Below are 11,185 nucleotides of genomic sequence, written 5' to 3' on the forward strand. Positions count from 1 at the left end.
AGAACAGAAAACACTCGGCAGCGTTGCAGCAGCAGGAGGAGGCCCCATTAGCTAAAGTGGTGCTTCAGGTTAAGAACAGTTTCAAGTTAATAACGGACCTCCGGAACGAATTAAGTACTTAACCCGAGGTACCACTGTACTCTGTTCCTTCATGTCAGGGATGGGGAACCTATGCCCCTTGAGATGTTGCTGGACACCCATCAACCCAAGCCAGCATGACCAACAGACAGGGATGATGGGATGTGTAGTTCAACAACATCTGGAGGACCACATATCCCCATTCCTGCTTTATGTAGCATTGCAGCAACCCAAATAAGAAGCAACGTCGGCTGGATTTGAAAATGAAAAGTTTACTGAGCACATGATTCAGAACTGTAGGACTCTGAAACAAAAGTATGAACAAAAGAGGAGATGAATGCTACTGTCCCTTTGTAGTTATACAAAACCCCTAGGCATTCGAATTCAAAGCAGCCCCTTCAACTTGCATTACAGATAGGATGGTTCTACTTTAAGGTATGTGGCTGGGAAACCACCCAAATGTGTAACATTCTTGATGTGAACTAAGGGACACAGTTTGAAAGCCACAATGCCGTATGATTAATTTTTTTTACGTATGATGTCACCCATGGAAGTTATAATACACCAGAATTTTGATTCAAGTTTGGGAAAGAACGGGCAGGCGACTTCCTCTGACACTGTTTCCTAATTCTTTTTGTGAAAAGATGACTTAGCATTGCTCTGATGATTATGCATTTTTAAAAATAAAAAAACCCCTTAGTCATTCTGTGACACTTGCTTGTAACAATTCAACATATTGCTTCACGTGATTGTAGGGGAAAGGTTGATGAATGCTACAAATGACTCCTCTTCTGCAACTTTTTTTTTTTAATTTGAGAAAATTAAGTAATAGCCTGGCAAATAGAAGGGGAAGAAATGGAGGCAGTGAGAGATTTTACTTTCTTGGGCTCCATGATCACTGCAGGTGGTGACAGCAGCCACGAAATTAAAAGACGCCTGCTTCTTGGGAGAAAAGCAATGACAAACCTAGACAGCATCTTAAAAAGTAGAGACATCCGCTTGCCGACAAAGGTCCGTATAGTTAAAGCTATGGTTTTCCCAGTGGTGATGTATGGAAGTGAGAGCTGGACCATAAAGAAGGCTGATCGCCGAAGAATTGATGCTTTTGAATTATGGTGCTGGAGGAGACTCTTGAGAGTCCCATGGACTGCAAGAAGATCAAACCTATCCATTCTGAAGGAAATCAGCCATGCCTTCTCTCCTTTCCAATTCGTAGCGATTAATATTCTTGCAGCTGCCTTGGCGTACAAGAATATTTATTTTGCAATTTTAGCTCATTTTAAATAACATCCCAAAATTCCTTTATTTTTTTACAGGTCCACCACATATGTAACATTGAGCCTTTGGCTCATCTTTCTGTCGCACTGGGCAGGACAGCATTGCTGTGTGTTTGAATATTACAGGGCAGGTACAGTGGTACCTCGGGTTAGGTACTTAATTCGTTCCGGAGGTCCGTTCTTAACTTGAAACTGTTCTTAACCTGAAGCACCACTTTACCTAATGTTTACTCCACATGTAACTTGTTAAGATAGAGTTGTACATTTATCAACTCCATGATTACAGTACAGTGGTACCTCAGGTTAAGTACTTAATTCGTTCCGGAATTAAATTGTTCCTAACCTGAAGCACCACTTTAGCTAATGGGGCCTCCTGCTGCTGACAAGCCGCCAGAGCACAATTTCTGTTCTCAACCTGAAGCAAAGTTCTTAATCCGAGGTACTATTTCTGGGTTAGCGGAGTCTGTAACCTGAAGCATATGTAACCCGAGGTACCACTGTATGCATCCTCACTCCTCTAGCCTGCAAAGCTTCTACACTGCCTTGCATGAACTCGCTCAGTGAATCACTGTTTGGGCCACCAAAGTTTGCATAAGAACGGAATACTGAAACCTTGTCATCACAACGTGAGGCTGAGGTCACTGGTGTGGTCACTGAGATTTACATTTGGTGAATTGAGCATCCTACTTCTCTTCCCCTTCCTCTCCTGCCTTTTCTTCGGTAGTGCCACCTGCTGGGTCTTGAGGAGTATTGCAATAAAAATTCCTTCTCTTTCTCTCCCCCGCCCCCCCGCCTTATTACTATTATTATTATATATAGGGATGTGGGTGGTGCTGTGGTCTAAACCACTGAGCCTTTTGGGCTTGCCGATCGGAAGGTTGGCGGTTCGAATCCCTGCAACGAATCAATGATTGTTGTTGTTGTTTAAAAAAGGTGCTTACTCTATGAGGTAAATGTTGTTTCCTTTCCCCTTATTCTCAGGGGAGCTCAAAAATGGAGCCGAATGGAGATCTCTACCACATGTGGTGGAAATGAGGAAAGGTGAAGGGCTTTGGGGATTTAATTTATAACGAGCTTAAAAATATCTTTAAGTATACTTTTCAAAAAAAAACAACAACCTAAGCCTTTCTTTTGGGATTAGAGGGAAAGGAGGTTAAAATGGATAAGAATTTATTTTTGTATGCCACGACGGCAGCAAGGATTATGTTGGCCCAAAACTGGAAGACAAATGTAATGCCAACTATTTCGGACTGGCAGGTTAAATTGATAAATTATGCGGAACTGGCTAGATTATCAGGGAGAATACGAGATCAGGAAGATCAGAAGTTTTCTGAAAATTGGAGTAAATATTTGGTGTATATAAGAGATAATTGTAAATCTTTAAAGACACTGGCAGGGGTTGATTAACTTCAACAGCATATGGTTAATTAGATAAATGAATAAAATACGAGTTGTAATGAAATTATAAGATACTTACCGAAGGGGGGGAAGGAAGTCCGAAGCTCAGCAGAGCTAAAGGTTTTATATGAGATTTATTTGTATAACAAATGTACATAAATGTATTCTGGTTGAAAATCAATAAAAAATTAATTTAAAAAAAAAAACAGAGCTGAATGTGAGGTGCTTCAATAAGGAAGTGAGGTTTCTATGCCCCTGCGCTGCAAAACAAGCTGTGTTCTGTTACCCCCATATCTCATGGATTGGGCGACTGTCCCCTTTAAGAACCACAAGAATCTTACCCAGCCATAAACCGTTGCTTTTGCACAGCGCTCTTTAACGTGAGATGACCCCAGGCAAGGAACTTGCTGAAACACCACTCTGCTTCTGGAAAAGGGAAGCTGGTGGCGCTTTGGTCTAAACCACTGCGCCTCTTGGGCTTGCCGATCGGAAGGTCGTCGGTTTGAATCCCCGTGACAGAGTGAGCTCTTGTTACTCTGCCCCAGCTCCTGCAAACCTAGCAGTCCGAAAGCACACCAGTGCAAGTAGATAAACAGGTACCGCTCCAGCGGGAAGGTAAACAGCGTTTCTATGCGCTCTGGCTTCCGTCCCGGTGTCCCGTTGCACCTGAAGTGGTTTAGTCCTGCTGGCCACATGACCCGGAAAGCTGTCTGTGGACGAACACTGGCTCCCTCGGCCTGAAAGTGAGGTGAGTGACACACCCCATAGTCACCTTTGACTGGACTTAACCACCCAGGAGTCCTTTACCTTTACCTATTATTATATATTTATCTATATCCCGCCTTTGGGACAAGGAGGTCTTCACTTGCCAGCAGAAGGACAAGAAGGCGGAACCCTGTCTAGCTTCTCTGGGAAGTGCCCAAATCTGGGAGCAGCCACTGAGAAGACCCTCTTCGGCTTTCCTAACAAACATGCCAGCAAAGGTGGTGGGACCGAGAGAAGGGCCTGCCCCATAGATCTCAAAACCAGGGCAGGTTCATAGGAGCAAATAGGGTCTTTCAGATAGCCTGAACCTGAGCCATATTTAGCACAGTTTTTAAAGGGTAAAGGGACCCCTGACCATTAGATCCAGTTGTGGCCGACTCTGGGGTTGCGGTGCTCATCTTGCTTTATTGGACGAGGGTGCCGGTGTACAGCTTCCGGGTCATGTGGCCACCATTACCAAGCCGCTTCTGGCGAACCAGAGCAGCGCACGGAAACGCCATTTACCTTCCTGCCGGAGTGGTACCTATTTATCTACTTGCACTTTGACGTGCTTTCAAACTTCTAGGTTGGCAGGAGCAGGGACCGAGCAACGGGAGCTCACCCTGTTGCAGGGATTTGAACCACCAACCTTCTGATCGGCAAGCCCTAGGCTCTGTGGTTTAACCCACAGTGCCACCCACGTCCCTAGCATAGTCTTTACTTGAGCCTAATGCACCATCGAATCTTACGTGCACCTCAGTTTTCAGAACCTTAAAACCAAAAAGATTATTTGCTGGCAAATGTAAATGTACCATCGAATCTAATGCGCACCTTAATTTTCGTAACATAATTTGACCAAAAAAGGTGTGCTTTAGATTCGAGTAAATATTGTAATTCTCTGGGTGTCGAGAACTCTCCTCGAGATCCTATCTCCCAGTTCTCAGGACTTTATCTATTTATTCCCTGCCTTTCCAATGCATGTTCAGGATGGCTTCCCATAAAATATTATAAAATGCCCTATATGCATTAAAAGACACTAAAAACAGCAACTTTTACCAAAGTAGCATCCATTTTAACATCACTTCTAAAGAAAAGTTAAAAGCCTTTAAAAAATCCAGGATGGGTGCATGGGTAATTGGGACAGCCAAAAGATATAAGACTTAATTGCATTGTAAGATTGTGCCACCTGCAGGTACATTGAGAATGTTTGCGGATTCTGGATTACCACACTGATGCAACTGAAACCAGCTGGATGTACGAAGTGCTTATTTAGGGCAGGCTGCCCCCCCCCCCCATGGTGCCCTCTAAATGCTTTGGTCTCCAACTCCAATCTGCCCCAGTTAGCACAACTAAGAACCTGGGATGAAGGGAGTTAATCGAATTGGTTGGGAGAGCTGACCTGGAGAGCATCCCTCCTCTTGCAGTGAAGACTGAAATTTGGAAATAAGTAAGTCTGTGACTCCACCTTGTGGAAAAGAGTTGTGTATGCACAGGAGTGGGGGGGGGGTATTTTTTACGACCATAGGATCATAGAACAGATGCAGGGGCGCTGTGGGTGAAACATCACAGCCTAGGGCTTGCCGATCAGAAGGTTGGCGGTTCGAATCCCCGCGATGGGGTGAGCGACAGGGAGAGCTCCCGTTGCTCACAACCTAGTAGTTCGAAAGCACACCCAAAAAGTGCAAGTAGATAAAGAGGTGGGAAGGTGAACGGCATTTCTGTGCGCTGCTCTGGTTCACCAGAAGCGGCTTAGTCATGCTGGCCACATGACCCGGAAGCTGTACCAGTAAAGCGAGATGAGCGCCACAACCCCAGAGTCGGCCACGACTGACCTAATGATCAGGGGTCCTTTTACCTTTACCTTTTACCCCCCAAATGGTGCCCTCAAGATGCTTTGGTCTCCAACGCCCATCAGCCCCAGTTAACACAACCAAGGACCAGGAATGAAAGGAGTTAATCCAGTTGGCAGGAAGAGCATCTCTCCTCTTGCAGTGAAGACTGAACCTTGGTAATAAGTCAGTCTGCAACTCCAACTTGTGGGAAAGAGTTATGTATGCACAGATCTTTTATTATTATTATTATTATTATTATTGGTACCATCATAGGATCATAGAGTTGTAGAATCGGAAGAATCCCCAAGGGTAGTCTAATGCCCTGCGATGCAGTAATCTCAGCTCAAGCATCCATGACAGATGGCTAGCCAACCTCTGCTTAGAAACTTCCAAGGAAGAAGAGTCTACCACCTCTCGTGGGAATCTGCTCCACTGTCAAACAGCTCTTACTATCAGAAAGTACTGTATTTTTTGCTCTATAAGACCATAGGATGAACCTAGTTTTTGGAGGAGGAAAACAAGAAAAAAAATATTCTGAATCCCAGAAGCCAGAACAGCAAGAGGGATCTGGCTTCTGGGATAGCCGCACAGCCTGCATTCACTCCATAAGACGCACACACATTTCCCCTTACTTTTAGGAGGGGGAAAGTGTGTCTTATAGAGCAAAAAAATATGGTAGGAGGAGAAAACAAGTTTCCACATGACAGCCTTTTAGATACTGGAAGGTTGTTATCATATCTCCTCTCTCAGTCTCCTCCTATCCAAGCTAAACATACCCAGCTCCTTCAGCTGTTCCTCATAAGGCTTAGTTTCCAGACCCTTGATCATCTCGGTTGCTTTCCTCATAAAACCTGGCTTTCTCCTGTCAACCACCATTGACTTGTGATGTAGCCGGAAACCTGGAACAATATTTTATACACCCTGATCGCTGAAATCATCCTGTGAGAAGCACTTGAGCTTCCCGTTCCTGGTTCCTAGGAAATCAGGGAAAGCAAACTGCAGGTTCCTCATCCCTATTCGAAAAAGCAGGTGGCTTCCCCCAAATGATCCTGGGAATTGTAGTTTGTTAGGGGTTCTGGGAACTGTAGTTCTGTGAGAGGTAAGCTGCAATGCTCCAGATCATTGGGGGGACGTCATGTGCTTTAAAGGGCCATTGGATACACTTTTGATCATAGGATCATAGAATTGCAGAGTTGGGAGGGACCCCGAGGGTTATCTAGTCCAACCCCCTGCAATGCAGGAATCTCAGCTAAAGCATCCATGGCTGATGGTCATCCGACCTCTGTGGGGAAAACCTCCAAGAAAGGAGAATCTACCGACTTCCGAGGGATTCCTTCCACTGTCAAGCAACTCTTCCTGTCAGAAAGTTCTTCCTGAGATTGAGTCAGAATCGCCTTTCCTGTAGCTTGAAGTCACAGTTTCAGTTCTTGAAGGCCACTAGAGCAGGAGAAAACAAGCTTTTCCCCCTTCTCCCTGTGACGGCCCTTGAGATATTGACAGGGCTGCGTTTTGTGGCTCTCATATCAATGTCCTGAGAGAGAGAGCAAAACGTTTCTCTCCCCTCTTTCTCCACCCCAGGCAGAATTGCAAGGGGTCAGTGCATCTGGCTGGGAAGAAGATGGTCGGAGTTTGGAGCCCAGGCAGGGCTGGTTGTGGGCAGGATCCTGGCATTGCCCGGGGTTGGACTAGATGACCCTTGGCATCCCTTCCAACTCTGTCATGCTATGATTCTATCAAGCAGCTAAAGGAAGAGGCGGGGGAGCAAGATGCAGAACCAGGGCAGGCACAAACAAACATCTCAATGGCACCCTCTGGCCTGACCCATGGTGGCCTCATCCCAGCACACTTTGACCCCCTTGGTTTTATTCTTCTTAATTCAGCTGCCTGGCAACCCAGCAGCCTGGCCCCCGTTTGTCATCTGATGTCACAAAGTGCCACTTTGCAAGGAAGCCCTATAATGCCCTGCAAGAGGGATGCCTGTCAGATGATGGTGAGAGACTTGGCAAGACAGTTGTGCCCATCAGCGATAAGGAGAGGGAACTGTGACGGAAGGAGGAGCCCGAGGCCCAGGGGAGAGAAGTGACATAGAAATAAAGTAACAATTATTATTGTTGTTATTATTATTATTATTAATATTAGTGTCACCCGTCACTGGTACATGTGGCTGGGCTCCTGGCTTGATTTGTCCATAGATGTTGATAGCTTAGCAGGTCCTCCAGAGGATATTTTCTGTTGTGAATATCTGGCTGGTTGAACCATATGGCCTTTCCATGCCTCTGTTCTCTTATTTTCACACCCTGAAGTCACAGGATCATTCCATTAAATGTCAACCTACAGACCCATTGTTCCTAAACATGTTCTAGATCATTTTCAAGAGAATTTCCCAAAGTTTCACGATCTTGCCACTGTGTGGAGTGGGTTTTAATAGGTAGGAGAGTATATTTTAATTGAAATTTATCCCTCCAGATACCCACAGATGTGAGATGAACAGTTTTAAAATCCCCTCGACAGTAAACTGAAACCTTAGGAGTTAGGCTGTGAAACCTTGTTTTGAGCAAGCCCAGCTATGAAGGAAAATGCCCACTTCAGAAACTATCAGGCAGCAAGCTGAGAAGTTTAAAAATACTTTATTCTCATACGTCGGTTCGTACCAACAGTAGCAGTAAAAACTATGCCAGCAAAATACTGTTATCGATTTGCAGAGGACACCCCTAAACCCTAGAGATTAATAAATGGTAGGATTTTGATGATTTAAAATATTGAAAGGAAGATTGGAAGTCAGTGGAAAAGTAGTGGCTCAGATTTCTTTCCAAGCCAGGGCCTCACCTGAGATAGAGACAGGAACATGCCCAAAGGGGTTGGTGGCCCATCGGAGAACCAGGGAGAGATGCCTTCTGTTAAGTTGTGGGTGAACATATCAGACGACACAGCGATTCTTCAAACAGCTCTTGTTTATTCACAGGCCCAGAACAGAACTGGGCTGAAGTGTTCAGCCAACCTGCTTATATAGAGCTCAACTACAAAGCAACAGTAACAACTTTCTGTAACTATCCAATCACTGAACGTCACTTTCAATTCCTTATTTGCATATGTGGACCTGAGTGAAAACTATCTACAGTGTCCTCCTGCTGGCCCAGGGTGAGAACTTCAGTACATAACACCTTCGACTCCAGGGCTCCCCCTGCTGTGGGGGACAAGCCCTTCTTGACAGGACCCTGCTCCATCCACACAGACGGAAAGTGCAAATGGGTGAACGCTCCTTTCTCTCCAGGAGAGCAGGGGCAAGGGCCTCACACAGAGCTCTCTCTGCCAGTTGTATTTCTAAGATCCGAGCCCCTGCCTCTCAGCAATGCAGCTGAGCCCCTTTTCATGCTGCAAGAGCCCCAAATGGATCATGGGTACACATCCTTTGGTTTTACGGGAAAGGCGTCATCTTGCACGGGGCAGCAGGCTAGTGAGATTTCTTTTGTATTCTTTCTTTGCACCATGTCAACCTACACACTCATTGTTCCTAAACATGTTCTAGATCATTTTCAAGAGAATTTCCCAAAGTTTCACAATCTTGCCACTGTGTGGGATGGGTTTTAACAGGGAGTATACGTTAATTGCACAAGGAGAAGGGGACGACAGAGGACGAGATGGTTGGACAGTGTTCTCGAAGCTACCAGCATGAGTTTGACCAAACTGCAGGAGGCAGTGGAAGTCAGGAGTGCCTGGCGTGCTCTGGTCCATGGGGTCACGAAGAGTCGGACACGACTAAATGACTAAACAACAACAACAAATACGTTAATTGAAATTGATCCCTCCAGATACCCACAGATGTGAGATGAACAGAGTTTTAAAAAACCCTTCTTGGCAGCAAAACTAAAAGTTTGGGAATTAGCCTGTGAAACCTTGTTTTGAGCAATAAACTGCCTTCCCTCTTCCTACCCAATTCAAAAAGAATCAGGAAGCAAACCAAGAAGTTTAAAAATAAGCCTGCGTGTGACCCATGAGGAAGAGGTCCCTGCCCAGAGGGGCTTACAATCTTTAATTTGACCCAGGGAGGGAACAGGGAAAGCTTGAGGTCCAGGGTGGATCCTGAGTCCTGCTGTGAGACATAAGGCAGGGTCTCTGAGTTTAGACTTTGGGATTCCCAGACATTTCCCATCTGTAACCTCTTTCTCTGTTTTTACTTTCCTTTCTGTCTCCCAGGTCATAAGAGGCTGCTGAGGCACCAGGAACACATGAGAGGCTGCCATACATAAAAATGACATTTTGGAAGTTGTGTATGTTAATTCCATGGGGAATCCATTCCCCACATGTGCCAGGAGGTAGCCCCTTTTTCATGCTGCAGGACCCCCCCAATAGATCATGTTTTTAAGGGAAAGGCCTCTAGCGGGCTTCAGCTTGCATGGGGTAGGAGTGTAGTGAGATATTTTCGTATTCTTTCTTTGCACCATCACTGCGTGTGACCCTTGAGAAAGAGGTTCCTGCGCAGAGTGGTTTACAATCTTTAATTTGACCTAGAGAGAGAACAGTGAAAGCTTGAGGTCCAGGGTGGATCATGAGTCCAGCTGTGAGACATAAGCCAGGGTCTCTGAGTTTAGACTTTGGGATTCCCGGACATTTCCCATCTGTAACCTCTTTCACTGTTTTTATTTTCCTTTCTGTCCCGCAGGTCCAAAGCTAGGTCGCCCATAGAGGCTGCTGTGGCTCCGGAAGGAATGTGATGCAGACCTTGAAAATATGGGACGTTAATTCCATGGGGAATCCATTCCCCACATGTGCCAGGAGGTCTTGGCGCCAACTTGAGAGTAACAGGGCTGGGGGGGGGGGGCAACAGCCCTTCTCGCCCCAGCCCCTTGCCCCACTCCTTCCAAGCCAGGGGTCGGGCCATCGTGTGCCCAGGCAGGATCAGTGAGTGTGGCGTTTGCCTCCTAGGATGGGTCAAAGAAAGGGTTAAAATGGGTGTGATGTGATTGGCCAGTGAGAATGCAAGAAGGGAGTAAAAGATAGAGTGGAAGGTTTTGAAAGTGAGTTGAGGTTTGGGAGTTGGGAGTTGAGGCTTGGGTGTTGGAGAAGAAAGAGGGTGGATTAGGAGTGGGTTGGAAGAGTTGTATTGTGAGAGAGTGAGAGGAATTGTTAGGTTGAGTCAGATAGATAGTTGGGAATAATTCAGGTTGAAGTTGTTAGGAACTAAGATTTAAGAAACTGTCAAGAGAAATTAATGGAAACCATACGCTTATTCCTGCATTTAAAAATAAACTTGATTATTTGTTTATGTTAACAACTGACTGGACTCCGTGTGTCCCCGTGAGAAGCGGGTGGTGGCAGCGAAGAAAGCTAACGCAGTGGTGGCGCAGGGTCAATAGACTGTGAAAGGTCCGGGGGCCCTGTGTTATCGCCACAGTGAGCCTTGGCAGTCAGTGGTGACGTGGGTATGGGCAGCATGGCAGGGTGCTTGTTCTGCCTCCCTCCTTCCCTTGGTCAGCTGGCCAGGCACCCTCGCCAGTGCTCAGGCCATGTCCCTACAGTAGTCTTGGGGCTGCCCCCCCCAGGGGCCCTATGTCCCATGCAGGTGGGCCCTGCCTCCGCTGACTTGCCTTCCCCTGGGCTGCTGTTGGGCTGCTCTGTGCCATGAAGAAGGAGGGGGGTGGCTGGGGGGGGGCGGCAGCAGACTGAGGATGGCAGGGAGAAGGCACACGGGACATTGGTTTTAAGAGAAAGGCCTCTAGCGGGCTTCAGTTTGCATGGGGTAGGAGCATAGTGAGATTTCTTTTATATTCTTTCTTTGCACCATCGTTGCATGTGACCCTTGAAAAAAGAGGTCCCTGCCCCGAGGGGCTTCCAATCTTTAATTTGACCCAGAGAGAG

The sequence above is a fragment of the Podarcis gaigeae genome, assembly GCF_964106915.1.
Source record: "Podarcis gaigeae genome assembly, chromosome: 13".
Taxonomy (NCBI): domain Eukaryota; kingdom Metazoa; phylum Chordata; class Lepidosauria; order Squamata; family Lacertidae; genus Podarcis; species Podarcis gaigeae.